The 12771-nt window shown below is 45.7% G+C and overlaps 1 protein-coding gene across 2 annotated transcripts in view; it reads right to left on the bottom strand.

Moving 5' to 3' along the window:
• Ext2 (exostosin glycosyltransferase 2) overlaps nt 1–12771 on the bottom strand; it is a 144858-nt gene that overhangs the window by 46916 nt on the left and 85171 nt on the right. The gene's annotated exons all lie outside the window — the stretch shown is intronic.

Here is a 12771-nt window from a genome sequence, read left to right as displayed (position 1 = left end):
AGCGGAGAAGAGACTGAGTTAGACATGACAGGTCACAACACACACCTGCCTCCTTCCGCCCCAAATCAGCAGCATGGCAGCTGATGCACACAGAGGGCTGGAGAAGGGGCCAAGGGCCGGAGGGGACCTGGGAAGGGGTGCCCTGGGAGGCTCAGGAGGTAAGCTCGCCAGGTCGCCCGGTGCCTCGTGAGTTGGAGGAGTGGCAGGGTGACGGCAGGACTGCTCAGAAATCTCTACCAGAAGCAGCTGGAGACCCAGAACCACAAGCCTGCCCTTACCAGAGTGTCACTCTTTGCCACAGCCCAGCTATGTTCCCTGAGGAGACTGACGCTCCAGACTTGGAACACAGGCACAGCTGAGGAACACACAGGTCACAGCCCACCCGCTGAGTGGGGAGCCTGCAGCCTTCCTCCCCTTCAGTTCCCAAGCCCTGAAGCCATGCAGCCAGCCTGGCACACCGTCTGCCGGCGACACCCTCCAGCCATGAGTGGGCCACACAGAGTACTCCTCTCAGCTTTTAGTGTCCCCCTCTTCATCATGAACAGATTCTAGCATCACAGATATCTCAAGAGCATCTTTGGTGGGAGTGACAGAAACCAAAGGAGCAAAGAAAAAAGGCACTCAGACCCCCGAGGCGCATAAGGAAATTAATATCAACCAACAGCAAGTTATATCTTTGGGGAGATAAATATTTTTTTTAATCTATGAGAAAGAATAAATTGCTATTTTTATTTAAAAGGATCTAGCAAAGACGGAAAGAACTCTTGGACATGAAAAACACGATAGTTTAAAGTTTCTTTAAGTGGGCAGGATTCTGAGATGAAGACAATTTACTGCATTCCAGAGACCAAGAAGACAGCTGAGGAATAGGAGAGAGCAGGGGAGAAAATCCAGGAGGTCCAGCATCCACTTAACAGGAGACTCCAGGAAAAGAACACACTGGGGAGGGAGGCAACAGCTCTACCAAAGAAACGGAGTCGCGTCAGTGCGCAAGACGGAAGAGGCGAGGAGGCTTCAGACAGCAGAGAGCACAGTGGGGCCAACAAAAGGGACAGAGGCAGACACAGCACCCAGAACTATCACCACCTCAGGGCACCTCAGGGCACGCACTGCTGCACAGGGGACTGAGGCGCTGCTCACAGTGCGTGGCTCTTGGTGGCGGGCATGAGTTCACTGAACAATTCTCAAACTTCTAAGTCTGAAATTTGTTCAAAATAAAATTTAAAAAGGAATGAAAGATCCAATCTCTCTCCTACCAATAAAACATTAAATTATCTAAACATAGCAATGTAAGCAAAAAAAAAAAAAAAAACAACAAAAAACAAAAAACCTTTGTTCTAATACTAAACAGGGAAAGCTTATTAAAATGTTCTTATACTTTTTGACAGCTTTATTGGGATATAGTTCATAAACTATATAATCCACCTATTTAAAGACTATAAGGGTTTTGGCCTTTTTTTTTTGAAACTGTTAATACACACAATTTGATCTTCCATTTTAAACATTTGTAAGTATATAATGCAATGGCACTGATTATGCTCATGATCAGGTTAGCATGTTTAAAGCTCAGGACCAACTCCCTCTCCACCAGGAGAGCAGAAAGGTGCTCCCCGGCATTCTTACACTTCCTTGAAGCCTTCTACACTCTGGATTCCCAAGGTCCCCTATCCATGCACCCATACCACGAACGGACACCCATCCCCAGTCTCTGACTACAGCTGCTTGCCAGACGGAGCAGCGCGGGGCAGGAGATGTACACAAGCACATGGGCAGCACATGGGAGGGACTGCAGGAGACGGGAGGGGATTCCTGGAGTCCTGATGTAATTAGCACATTAAGGCTGAAGTGCCCACAGGATGCCATAATTGGCTCTCACAACCAAGAGACCCAATAGAAAGGTTATCTCCCCAGTGCAACCTTGTTCCCATGATGTTACGCACTGGTAATGTCTCAGGAAGACCCTAGATTTTTGTATTTATGCCCTAGCATCTGACTACATTTCTAGGAACCCTTTTCAGTTTTCTACCTGAGTCTTATTCTTCATAGCTTCCCAACTTTTATGGAAACTGAATTCAGTAAGTAGCTCCACATTTAGGCTGCAATTAATTCCCAAAGGATGGTTCATGTCTACCTGCCATTACCATCCTCAACCCACCCCTGGCCTTCCAGATATGATACTCCCTGCTCTACACTTGATGGATACCATTTTAAACGGAAAAGAGACTAAAAGGATTTTTAAAGATGTGCATAAGATAATCTAATGTGTGATACTGAAACAGTCAAGATTTACTGAGCATTTACTAAGTGTGAGGCACTATGCTTGACACGTATTAGCTCAACTAAGACCCACAACAAGGCTCAAGACAGTTATGGTGGTAGCTTCCTTTTACAGGTGATGGAACTATAGGAGTAAGAATAGTGGAGAGTAGTCAAGGCTGTGTGACCTGGAAGTCATGGAACGAGGACAACAGCCCAAGCCACATGACTCCAAAACACCAGCTGGGTGGCCCTCCCTGCACTCCCCACCCGTACTCCTTTACCAACCCGCAGAATACAGAGATCGCGCTGCTACTGCACAGACTTCAGAAAGGGAAGTGTGGGGAACGCCAGCTCCACCTCTCCTAGCTCCTCTCTGGACAAAACTCCTGAAAATTCTGAATCCTGTTATCAAATGGACCAACAAGCAAGAACCCACCCAAATACTACTTCCGAGAGTACATAAACACTCCAAATACATGACACTCTGACAAAGCGAGCACATACATTTAGAAAGGTAAATACACCACTGACACAGAGGGAAAAACTATTACAGCTCCAACAAAATGCGGTCTGTTCTAGGGGAGAAGGGAGGAGAAACCAACACACCTAAATACCATCATGACACTTAGAGAAAAGAAAGTTCCCTGAGGGGGCGGAGTTTGGTTTCTGAAAAGGAATGCCCCAGAATAGAAACCGAGGAGTCCCTGGAAAGACATCCCAGTTCTGCCCAGTGCCTCCAGAAGACAATGGGTCTGGTCTCGTGGTGAACCTGCCGGCTCCATTTGGGAAGTAGGTTGTTAGGGAAGGGAGAGGACAGGAAGGGATGCTGGGCAGGGAAGTGGACAGTGGCTTTTCCTGGTGTCTAACTTTTCCACACCACCCACCTGCCCCCCAGGTAGGGCTTGAGAACTGGAGAAGGCAGCACGCCAGGGAGATAGCACAGGGGCACGATAGCACTGACATCTCGCCCACGATGTCCCAGGAACACAGAATGACATGGACGTGGGGGGGGGGGGCAGGCAGCAGAGGAGCCACGGTGCAGGTATTCGCTAAGAGCTGCCTGGTGCTCAGCTGGGGGACACATGGCCAGCACAAATGCAAACAGCTCCAAAGGGACCCTTTGTGTCTGGGGCAACGCGGGAATCAGTGGTCCCAGTCAGGTTCTTCCGCTCACCAGCCATGACCCAGCAAAGCGCATGGCTCTCCTGTGCCTCAGATTTTCTGCCTATAAAACTCTACCACCACCACCACCACCTCCTAGGCAAGACGACGCAGTACACATAACACACCCCACACATACAACAGCGGAAAAACAGCAGCCAGCGCTGATCACACGTGAGTAACCCTCTCTCCGGGCTTTGCTCTCTGCATGTCTCACCTAAGCCACCTGAGAGCCCTTCAGCACCAGAGTTCTAGAGGAAATCATTCCTCCTCGGTTGTTACTTCACATGCTTTAAAGGCCTGCTTTATCTAGATTCTACCTCTACTTATTCCTCTCAAATATAGTCTTTATTTCCAGCACTTTCTCTTTTTCTCTACTCTTTGTTTCAGCTATTATGAAAGCAAGAGCCATAACACACAGTACTGAGCACAGTACCTACCGCTACTCAAAAATTTGCTGAAAAAAAATTAGTGGGTCCCAGAGGGTCCAGGTTATGTTCTGTCTGCTCCTTAAGTATATATAGGATCAGGGGCCCACACTCAAATGAGGGATGCTTTGAAATGTTTCCCAACTTGGTTCATTTTATTGCATTTACCAAGAAGCTGAAGCATAGAATTTTTTAAAAAATTATTTATTTTTAGTTGTAGTTGGACACAATTACTTTATTTTATTTATTTTTATGCAGTGCTGAGGATCAAAATCAGGGCCTCATACATGCTAGGCGAGTGTTCTACTGCTGAGCCACAACCCCAGCCCCTAAAGTATGGAATTTTATAGGGATGTTTGATGAGGGCTTTCACCTGGGCCTTTCTTTCCATTTACTCTTTTTGTAAAGTTACTTCTGTGAGCAGCATCAGTACCTTAACTGTAAAACGGGACCACAGTACCCACATCCCTAAGTAACGATGACTAAATGAGACTATGCACCCAAACACCTAGCAAAGAGCTCAGCACAGAGGCCGTGAGTGCAGCTGAAACCAAACCCAACCCTCTCCCTTCTCAGCCCAACGTGGGCTCCTCGTGCCTGCCTGTCTGCTAGCACACGGGCATCAGCACTCCCCACGTTCATTCATTTAGTCGCCTCTTCCTGACTGTAGGGTTTAAGGGGGATGGCGTTAAAATGAAAAGATGAACTAATTTCTTCCTCTCAAAATACTCATATTCAGGTGGGGAAGACAGACAGGTGAAAAGGCAAATCACAGTGCAGAATTCTAAGCAGAACAGCAAGGTACGGGGCATCCCCAGATGGAAGCACAGAGGCCCGTACAACCTCCAGCTATCGCGGGAGACAGGCAGCCCTGAGCGTCTGCAGGAGCAGCAGGAGCAGACGGGCCCAAGATGCTGGCGCACTGAACAGGGTGCTCAAAGAGACACGCAGGAAGCCACAGGTCCAACAGGGTCAGTCCCAACGAGCAGGGGAGCAGAGACAAGGGGACTCAGGCAGCTGAAGACATACCATGAGGAGCCCTGTGTGGCAGAAACTTTTAAAAAGTTACACAATTAGCTTTATTCTTTCTTTTGAAACTTTTCTAAGTATTATTTTACTGATAAATTAGCACAGCTACCTTTATGTTCTAATTCAAAAGATTGTAAGTAGGAAATGCCGATCCATGATGAGGCTTCGGTGCCTCATCATGGTGCTTGCTTTTCCCCTCCTCAGACATAATCCCATTTGCCCTAGGAACTCAGTGGAGAAAGGCTGCTTTAATTGGGGTGCACGCCTTCACAGAGGCTCCGCTCCACTGGGGAAGGTCAACAAACCAACCCCCAGAGAAAAATCCTACTGGAGAGGGACATTTAAAAAACGACATTTAGTCACCTCCAAAATACCCTTCAGAACTGACCCCCTGCTGGCTGGCCACAGAGAGTGTCTACAGTCTGGGACCTCTTGACCCCACTTTCTGCAGGAAACCAGGCAAATTTAAACCTCCGTAATTTACTCAAGACTCTGACTTCTGCCAGGGAAAAGGCAAACAATGCTGGCAATTAACTGATGCCTGATTAAACCTCCACTGTGGCCAGAGGGGCACGGAAACAGGCACCTGGCAACAGAGGCCTGGGAAGAGGCAAGGCCGGGCCACCAGAGCAGCATCTCAGAGTCCTGCTTCAATGCAATTTCCACACAGACTCCAGGGAGCTGCTCAAGGATGGAAGGAGACAACTGAAGCAGTGGTTGTGTTACGTGACCGTGCGCGGGCCTCTGCCTTGCTCATCTTTGGCCCACTTCTCAGGCAGACAATGCATATTAATTATAGAAGCTCCAATAAGAAATCCTGCATTGCTAAATTGCAGTCACATCAAAGTAACCCTAACAGCCTCAACAAGGATCAGGTCACAAGGCCACAGTCGGGAAGTTCTTTCCTTCACTTTCTGGAAAGCTCTGGTGCTTTCCAAACCAGCAAGAGGGAGTTGGTGGCTCAGGTTTCAGGATGTCTTGAAAGAAAGTCCTTAGGAGACTAAGCTTAGAAGTCAATCCTCAGGAGAAGAGTTTCCCCTTCAGAAAGAGACCCAAACTCTGGGCAATCAGCTGCACCTCCAGCAATCCGACCCAGAAGCAGCTCTCGGCCCCACTGCGGTCTTGTTTCACCTTCTCACAGCTGAAAGGTCCCAGCACCCTACATGAGCATCCTGGCTACAGAAAACAGGAAGCACAGTGCACAGGAATGGCTTGTGCTGGCTTCTGAATCTCTTGCTAGAGCTAGGTGCGGACTGTAGAGTCACGAGTGAGACAACTACCTGTCCTGCCTAGGACAGATGCGCTCAGCCAACCCCAGCCAAACTCCAGCACAGGAGGCACCAAGTAAAACACAGGTGGTTCAGCATCTCACTACCACTGGTCACTGTTGGTGGGGGGTGGTTGGTTATACACAGCTTCCTGTGAAACTAGCAGCTTTCGGCAGACATCTGAGTCAACCCATATTTGATTTGAATGGAGGTATTTTGCCTGAAAGAATGAGAAGTCAGAGAAGAAAGGGAGAGAGAGAGAAGGGGCCTGTTGCACAGAAGCTTTGAGCCTGGTAATGAGCAGCCTTACCTATTCCTACCTTGATAGAAAGGGCACTTTTCTTGGCTGTTTTGAAGTTACCAACCCTTACCTCAATGTGGTTTCAATTATGAATTACCAGACTAAAAGGGGAAAAAGCTTTGATTTATTCTTTTTTGCTCCAATTATGCATGATGTGTTTCCACTGAAGACTTTGAAAAGTATTTCATCATGCCTCTCATCCTGAAGTGGTCAAAGGGCAAAACCAAAAGGAGTTAACCCCTTCGTTTCTCCTCTAAGTTCAAAGAGACTTCCCATCAGTGGATATGCCCAAGGCCTCTGAAGCAAACAGCAACGAGGGGGTTAATCACCAGCACCGTATCACTGACGCTTAAGGGTGGTGTCCCTTGTCCAAGTGGTGAGATGATATTTATGTTAATGGCTACTGGGAGATTTGAAAGGGGCAATCAGTAATGTGGCCGGTGCTGACTTAACCATTAAGCCTCCACAGACCCAATTACCCATGGGACTCTCTCGGGTGTGGGCTGAATGGGGAAACCAGAGAGTCAGAGACCTCAGGATGTCTTCAACAAGAATCTCTTAGCTCAAGAGAAAAGATCAAGAGTGAGGTCTTCCTGCTGCCTCATGTCTTTAATTCAGTTCACTCCCCAACAATAATGGTTGTTCTGAAAAATAGGAATCATACTAAATCATACCAAACTCCCAGCTTACACACGAAAAAGACACATGGAAGATGAAGAAAAGCAAAGGCTAGGAGTCCTCTTAGGTTTCAGACAACCAAGAAAGACAGCAGGTCATCAACTCTCAATTTCTGCAACCTGTTTACAGTTAGCTGTTCACAAATGAGCTCTCTATGAGGTGCGGTGGACATTTGGGTGCACTGGAGTGACAGGCATTGACTCTGATATGCAAAGATACTAAACCATAAAGATGGACTTTGGGGTCATCAGAGTGGGTCAAATGCCCCTACTCTCATCCCTTTTCCTTCACATGCTCTTAAGCTCCGTGTGTCCACTGTTGTGCTGCAGTTCACCATGGCCACCGGGCTGTGCCTTCACTTTGCTTATTCTGCTGAGTTTGTTGATCTTCCCGGGTCCATGGCTTGGTGTTACTAACAATTCTGAAAAATTCTCAGCTATTCTTCTTTCAGAAATGCTTCTTCCTCTTCTTTTCCTTCTGTAACTCTGATTAGACAATGTGGGACCTTATCCCTCTGACCTCCAGGTCACTTTCCTTCTCCACATTTTCCATCTATTATTTCTTTTTTCTAATAACTGAATCGAATATCTAACAACTGGAGGTCCTTCCAGGCCTGTGTCTCCAGTGGTTCTCATGTAGGATGTTGCCTTATTTCTTCCTGGCTTTGTGGTTTTGACATGGGCTACTTGTTTTCCCTGGACCCTCATGGACTGAAAGTGGGTTCTTCAAGGCAGGGTCTGTGTCTGCTTCTGCCAGTTCCCAGCAACACAGGGCCCTGCTCCACCAAGCTCCCTGCTGAGACCACACCTGTGGTGTGAACTGGCGACCATGGTTGGCTGGGGCTGCAGTTCTCCAGACAGGTGCGCTTTATCCTCTCACTGAAGGCACAGACCTTCTGAGTCCTGGCTTTGTTCAGGAAGCTCTTGTGAGACTTCCCCGCCTGGGTAGGTCCCAAGTGACCAATCCCACTCCCCATCTCCAACCTGACCCAGCGACGGGGCAAAGCTGCACATCACCCAGAGCTGCAAAGATTTCCACAGTGAAAGTGGCTGTGGCTCCCGCTCCCCGGGGTGGCCAGCCCCACCTTGTTTCAGGGGCCAGCACACAGCTCACTCTCAAGCCAGGTCACAACAGGGAAAGCCACCTCACAGCACTTCCTTCAGCAACTCAGCTGTCCACCTGGGAGGGCCACTTAGTCTATCTAGCCCATCAAAAGCCTGGTCAGAAGTCTTCCTGTATTTACTCTGTAAATCCAATTATGTGCCACTGTCTTTCCTATTTAATTTGGGAGCCAAGTTTATACATACGATAAACACAACTGTCATGGAAATTCAGGAGTACATTAAAATAGATGAAAGGATGGGCAGAGAATGTGCACATCAGATAAGCTGCCACACTCCTTCAGACCTCCATTTCCTAACCTAAAAAATGAGGGGATAAGGTGGGTCTTGAAATAAATATGGCTCACTTCCTTAATCTATAAGCATGGGGTTCACAGAATGCTGCTGTTGGGGCCACGAGGATCAGACAACAGAAAAGGTATAAGAGCGCCGATCTGGGTACAAACAACACCCTGCTGCAAATCTCAAAATCTTCCTCTCCAGGAGCCCATCCAATTCTAAGTTTACGTTTCCATATGACTAAGCATTCCTAGTTAGCCCTCTGTACCAGAGGGTTCTGCATCCAAAGATTCAACCAACTATGGTTTAAAAATATTTTTTAAAAATTGCATCTGTATGAACGCATACAGACATTTTTTCCTTGCCATCATTTCCTAAACAATCCCAGTATAACAACCATTCACACAGTGCTGAGGTGGGACGAGGGTTAGGAGTAATCTAGAGGTGATTTAAAGTACATGGAGTGTACGCACAGGTTATGTGCAAACAGCATGCCATTTTATAAAAGGAACCTGAGTGTAAGTGGGTGTTAGTATCCATGAGGGTCCTGGGTCCAACCTCACATACACACCAAAGGACCAGTGTATTAGTGGCCTTATCATTAACAAGACTTTACTTTTTAAGATTCTTCCCCATAGACTATATCATTAATTTTTCATAGAGTTCTATGAAATAAACATTATTCCCATTTTATAGGCAAGGATAATGGATTTCATAAAGATAAAAAAACCTGCACCTTCAAGGGGCTATGGCTGTGGCTCAGTGGTGGAGCGCTCACCTAGCACGTGTAAGGACCTGGGTTCGATCCTCAGCACCACATAAAAATAAATAAAGTAAAGGTATTGTGTCCAACTACAACTAAAAAATAAATATTGGGAAAAAAAAAAAACCTCACGAGGTCAAACTAATAAATGCTTTTGAACTCAGGTTTTATTCTAAAATGTCCTACTCAGTGCCCTTGACCCCAGTCGGTCATTGGTCACCAACTGTTATGCTATTCTACTGGGGCTACTATCGTCAGCCCTAAACCCAGCACGACAGATGGGCAAACTGTTGCACTAAGAGTCAGTGAGAGACCTCGAGTCACTCAGAGCATCACCAGGAAAGAGGGGCCTAAAACCTGCAGTTCAGAAGTGTCTGGGCTGTAGTCAGCTTGCTGCAGGCTCCAGGTTAAACCCATCTGAGTGCCTCCCGAAAATTCCTGTTATTATGCAAGTTTTAGCTACTTCAGTTTTTTCTTTATATAGCACTGAAATTCGCATTTGGCTAAATGCCCACCCTTCTTCTCTAATGCCAAACTGCTGTCAAGAAGAGCAGGAAGGGTGGCCGCTGATTGCTTTTCAGGTAGTAGAGGAAAAAGTTGACATTTCATCCTCCTCTTGCTTGGAAAGGAAGCCAGACATTTATAAGAGCCTCATCTGGCTATGGCCTCCATCAGTGGGATGGACAGAAGCCAGTTAAATGGCTCAACATAAGCCATATTAAAAGAATTTGGAATGAGGAAAGAGAAAGCTCCATATGTTGATCCTTTTAATAATTCATGAGTTATCTCAGTCTGCAAGTAATAAATTTCACTAAATATATCTATGGTATGATTACTTAAGATATTGGCTAAGATGCCACACCAATGATTTTATTGGTTTACAATTTGATATATTAAAAATAATGGTTCAGCTGTTTGACGGTGCAAAAGATTTGGATTATTTTTAGAATACGGTCTTCAAACAGGCAGCCATTTCCCCTGATCTGTTACTTCATAAGTATACTGAAAACATCTGAAAGAAATGTCTCAACAAAAAATCTGGTAACTTGTTTGAGTCAAACAAACAAGGCTGATCTATAATCCAGAACCAAAGTGTCCAAGAGTGTTACCGACGGCTTACACTGCTACTTTACACGAGAGGTAAACACATTCACACTTTCACCTGACCACCCCATGCTTTGAAAACACACAGTTTGAAAGAGGAGCTCATTCTCGGGCGCGGGTGTAAAAATGTGTGTTGGCAGCTGGTTGTCTTCTCGGGCTTGGAAAACAGGAACTCTTGGGAATGACTGAATTACAGCCTAGGACGCCCACACTCAAAACACCAACACAGTCATGACCAAGAAAATCAACGTATTTGTTCAGTGTTCAGCTGATAAGGGCACAGCCACTATCATTAAAGCTACAGAGTAGGAAGGAGGATCCCCACGATGTGGTCGTTTCTTAAGCTCAGTTTCCCTGGAATTCTAACAAGGCCTCCTGTTTCGTCTGCCATGGTCCCTCCTGCTTCTCTCTGAAAAGCAGGCATGACCCTCAGGGCCAAAGGATAGGCAAGGACACCACTACTGACCAGCATTAAAAAGTTCTTGAAGATAATTCTAGAACACACAGAAATGCAGGATGGAGTATAAATAAAATCCTTTTGAATATACGGCCGAGGCCATGAAAAAAGGTAAGTCCCTGGGACCAAAACCGAAGAGAAAACTAGATGAGCTGACCGGGTAGGACTGGCGGGCTGGAGGCATGGGGTGGGGGGTGCGTGACTGCTGGGCCTGCTGATGCTGGCAGGGCAGACAGGACTTTGAGCCCTAGAAGAGCAAGGTGAGACTTACACATAAGCTAGAACTTTTTTTTCTTTTTAATACTGGGGATTGAACCCGGGGGGTGGATGGGGGTTTTACCACTAAGTCCCCAGCACTTTTATTACTTTTTTTTTGAGACAAGGTCTTATCAAGTTATTTAGGGTACTGTTAAGTTGCTGAGGCTGGCCTTGAACTTGTGATCCTCCTGCCTCAGCCTCCTGAGTTGCTGAGATTACAGGTATACACCATTTTGCCCAACCATAAATTAGACCTCTTGAAGACCTGTGCCATCAGAGGCTGGCCTGAAACTAGTATGTGGAAGCAGCAAAACTCACTTTCCTTTCTGAACCTGAGCTTGGGGTACTGATGGGGCTGGAAGGTTCCTCTTAGTAACTTTAACAGAAGTCAGTCTTCATACATGTCTGGGCTTTAATGAACTCTGTGTAGAATGAAAACACCAACTGAGGAATTAATGGTGGAAAGTGATTTATCTCTGTGGTACCTCTGGAATGCCTAGAAGAAGCAAAAAAAAAAAAAAAAAGTGAACAAATAATTCCCCTGGGAAATATCCCTTTACCCCAGGCTGTAAAGATCTCCACAGAACCTTAAGGAAGATGAACTCACGTTCTCAAATCATAAAACCTATCGAGAAACAACACAGCGAAAGCAACAGGCAGAAGATGAATGACAAGATGAGATCTGACACGGAACTCAGAAAATAATCAGAGAATATAAAGTAAATGTCCCAAATGATTAAAGATATAAAGAAGGAATCAAAAACATAAGGGGGGAAAAAGACAGCAGGAATAAAGGCCAGGGAGACAGATTTGTAGAACCAGACAAACTTTACAAACTCTGAAATTTAAATCACTACAGATGGGTAAAAACATGTTAGTCACAGCTGAAGGAAACAGGAAAATGGATGTGAAAAATATCATCCAGCAGTAGAGGGAAAAGAAAACGAAGAAAATCCAAGAAACAGCAAAGTGAAACTGACAAAACAAAAGGCCAGGAGAGAACGGGAGAATCTAACACAAATTCAATAGGATTCCAGAGAAGAGAGGAGTGAGAATCAGACACGAATATTCACAGAGGAAATGAGAATTTTCCCAAACGAATTAAAGGTAAAATCCTCAAGTTAAAGAAGAAACATCACTCCAAAGTGGACGGAACATAAGAAGAAAATCACTAACTGGCAGCTACTGTAACAATTCAGGCAAGAATCTTCAAGAAATGCTAAAGTCAGGGGATGAAGGTCTGAAGAGGAACAGGTTATTGGCACAATCTCAAACTCCTTCCTCACGAGATACCTGACGACAGGGAATGGCACACTGACATTGCAGAAACCCAGAAGAAACTTGTGACTCAAGTTATCATTATCAGCATTGGGACAAATTCACATCACCACCCTCCTAAATGATACCCCAAGAATTCATTACTTTTGTGATACTCCTGCCCACAATGTATAATCTGAATCAAATTGGGCAAAAGCATCAGATCAATTCAAATTGAGAGACATTTTGCAAAATAACTAACATGTTATTTTTAAAAAAATGTCAATATCATGCAAGGCAAAGAAAGTCTGAGAAACTGTTCTACAGAAGGCTGAAAATACAATTTAATGTAATGCATGGGCTAAGATTTTCTTTTGCTATAATGAACATCACTAGGCTAACTGACAA

Source organism: Marmota monax, unplaced genomic scaffold (assembly GCF_021218885.2).
Source record: "Marmota monax isolate L192 unplaced genomic scaffold, Marmota_monax_Labrador192_F-V1.1 WCK01_AAM20220418_F8-fsc00047, whole genome shotgun sequence".
Taxonomy (NCBI): Eukaryota; Metazoa; Chordata; class Mammalia; order Rodentia; family Sciuridae; genus Marmota; species Marmota monax.
The sequence above is the reverse complement of the archived record's forward strand: the minus strand, read 5'-3'. Positions and strand labels throughout refer to the sequence as shown.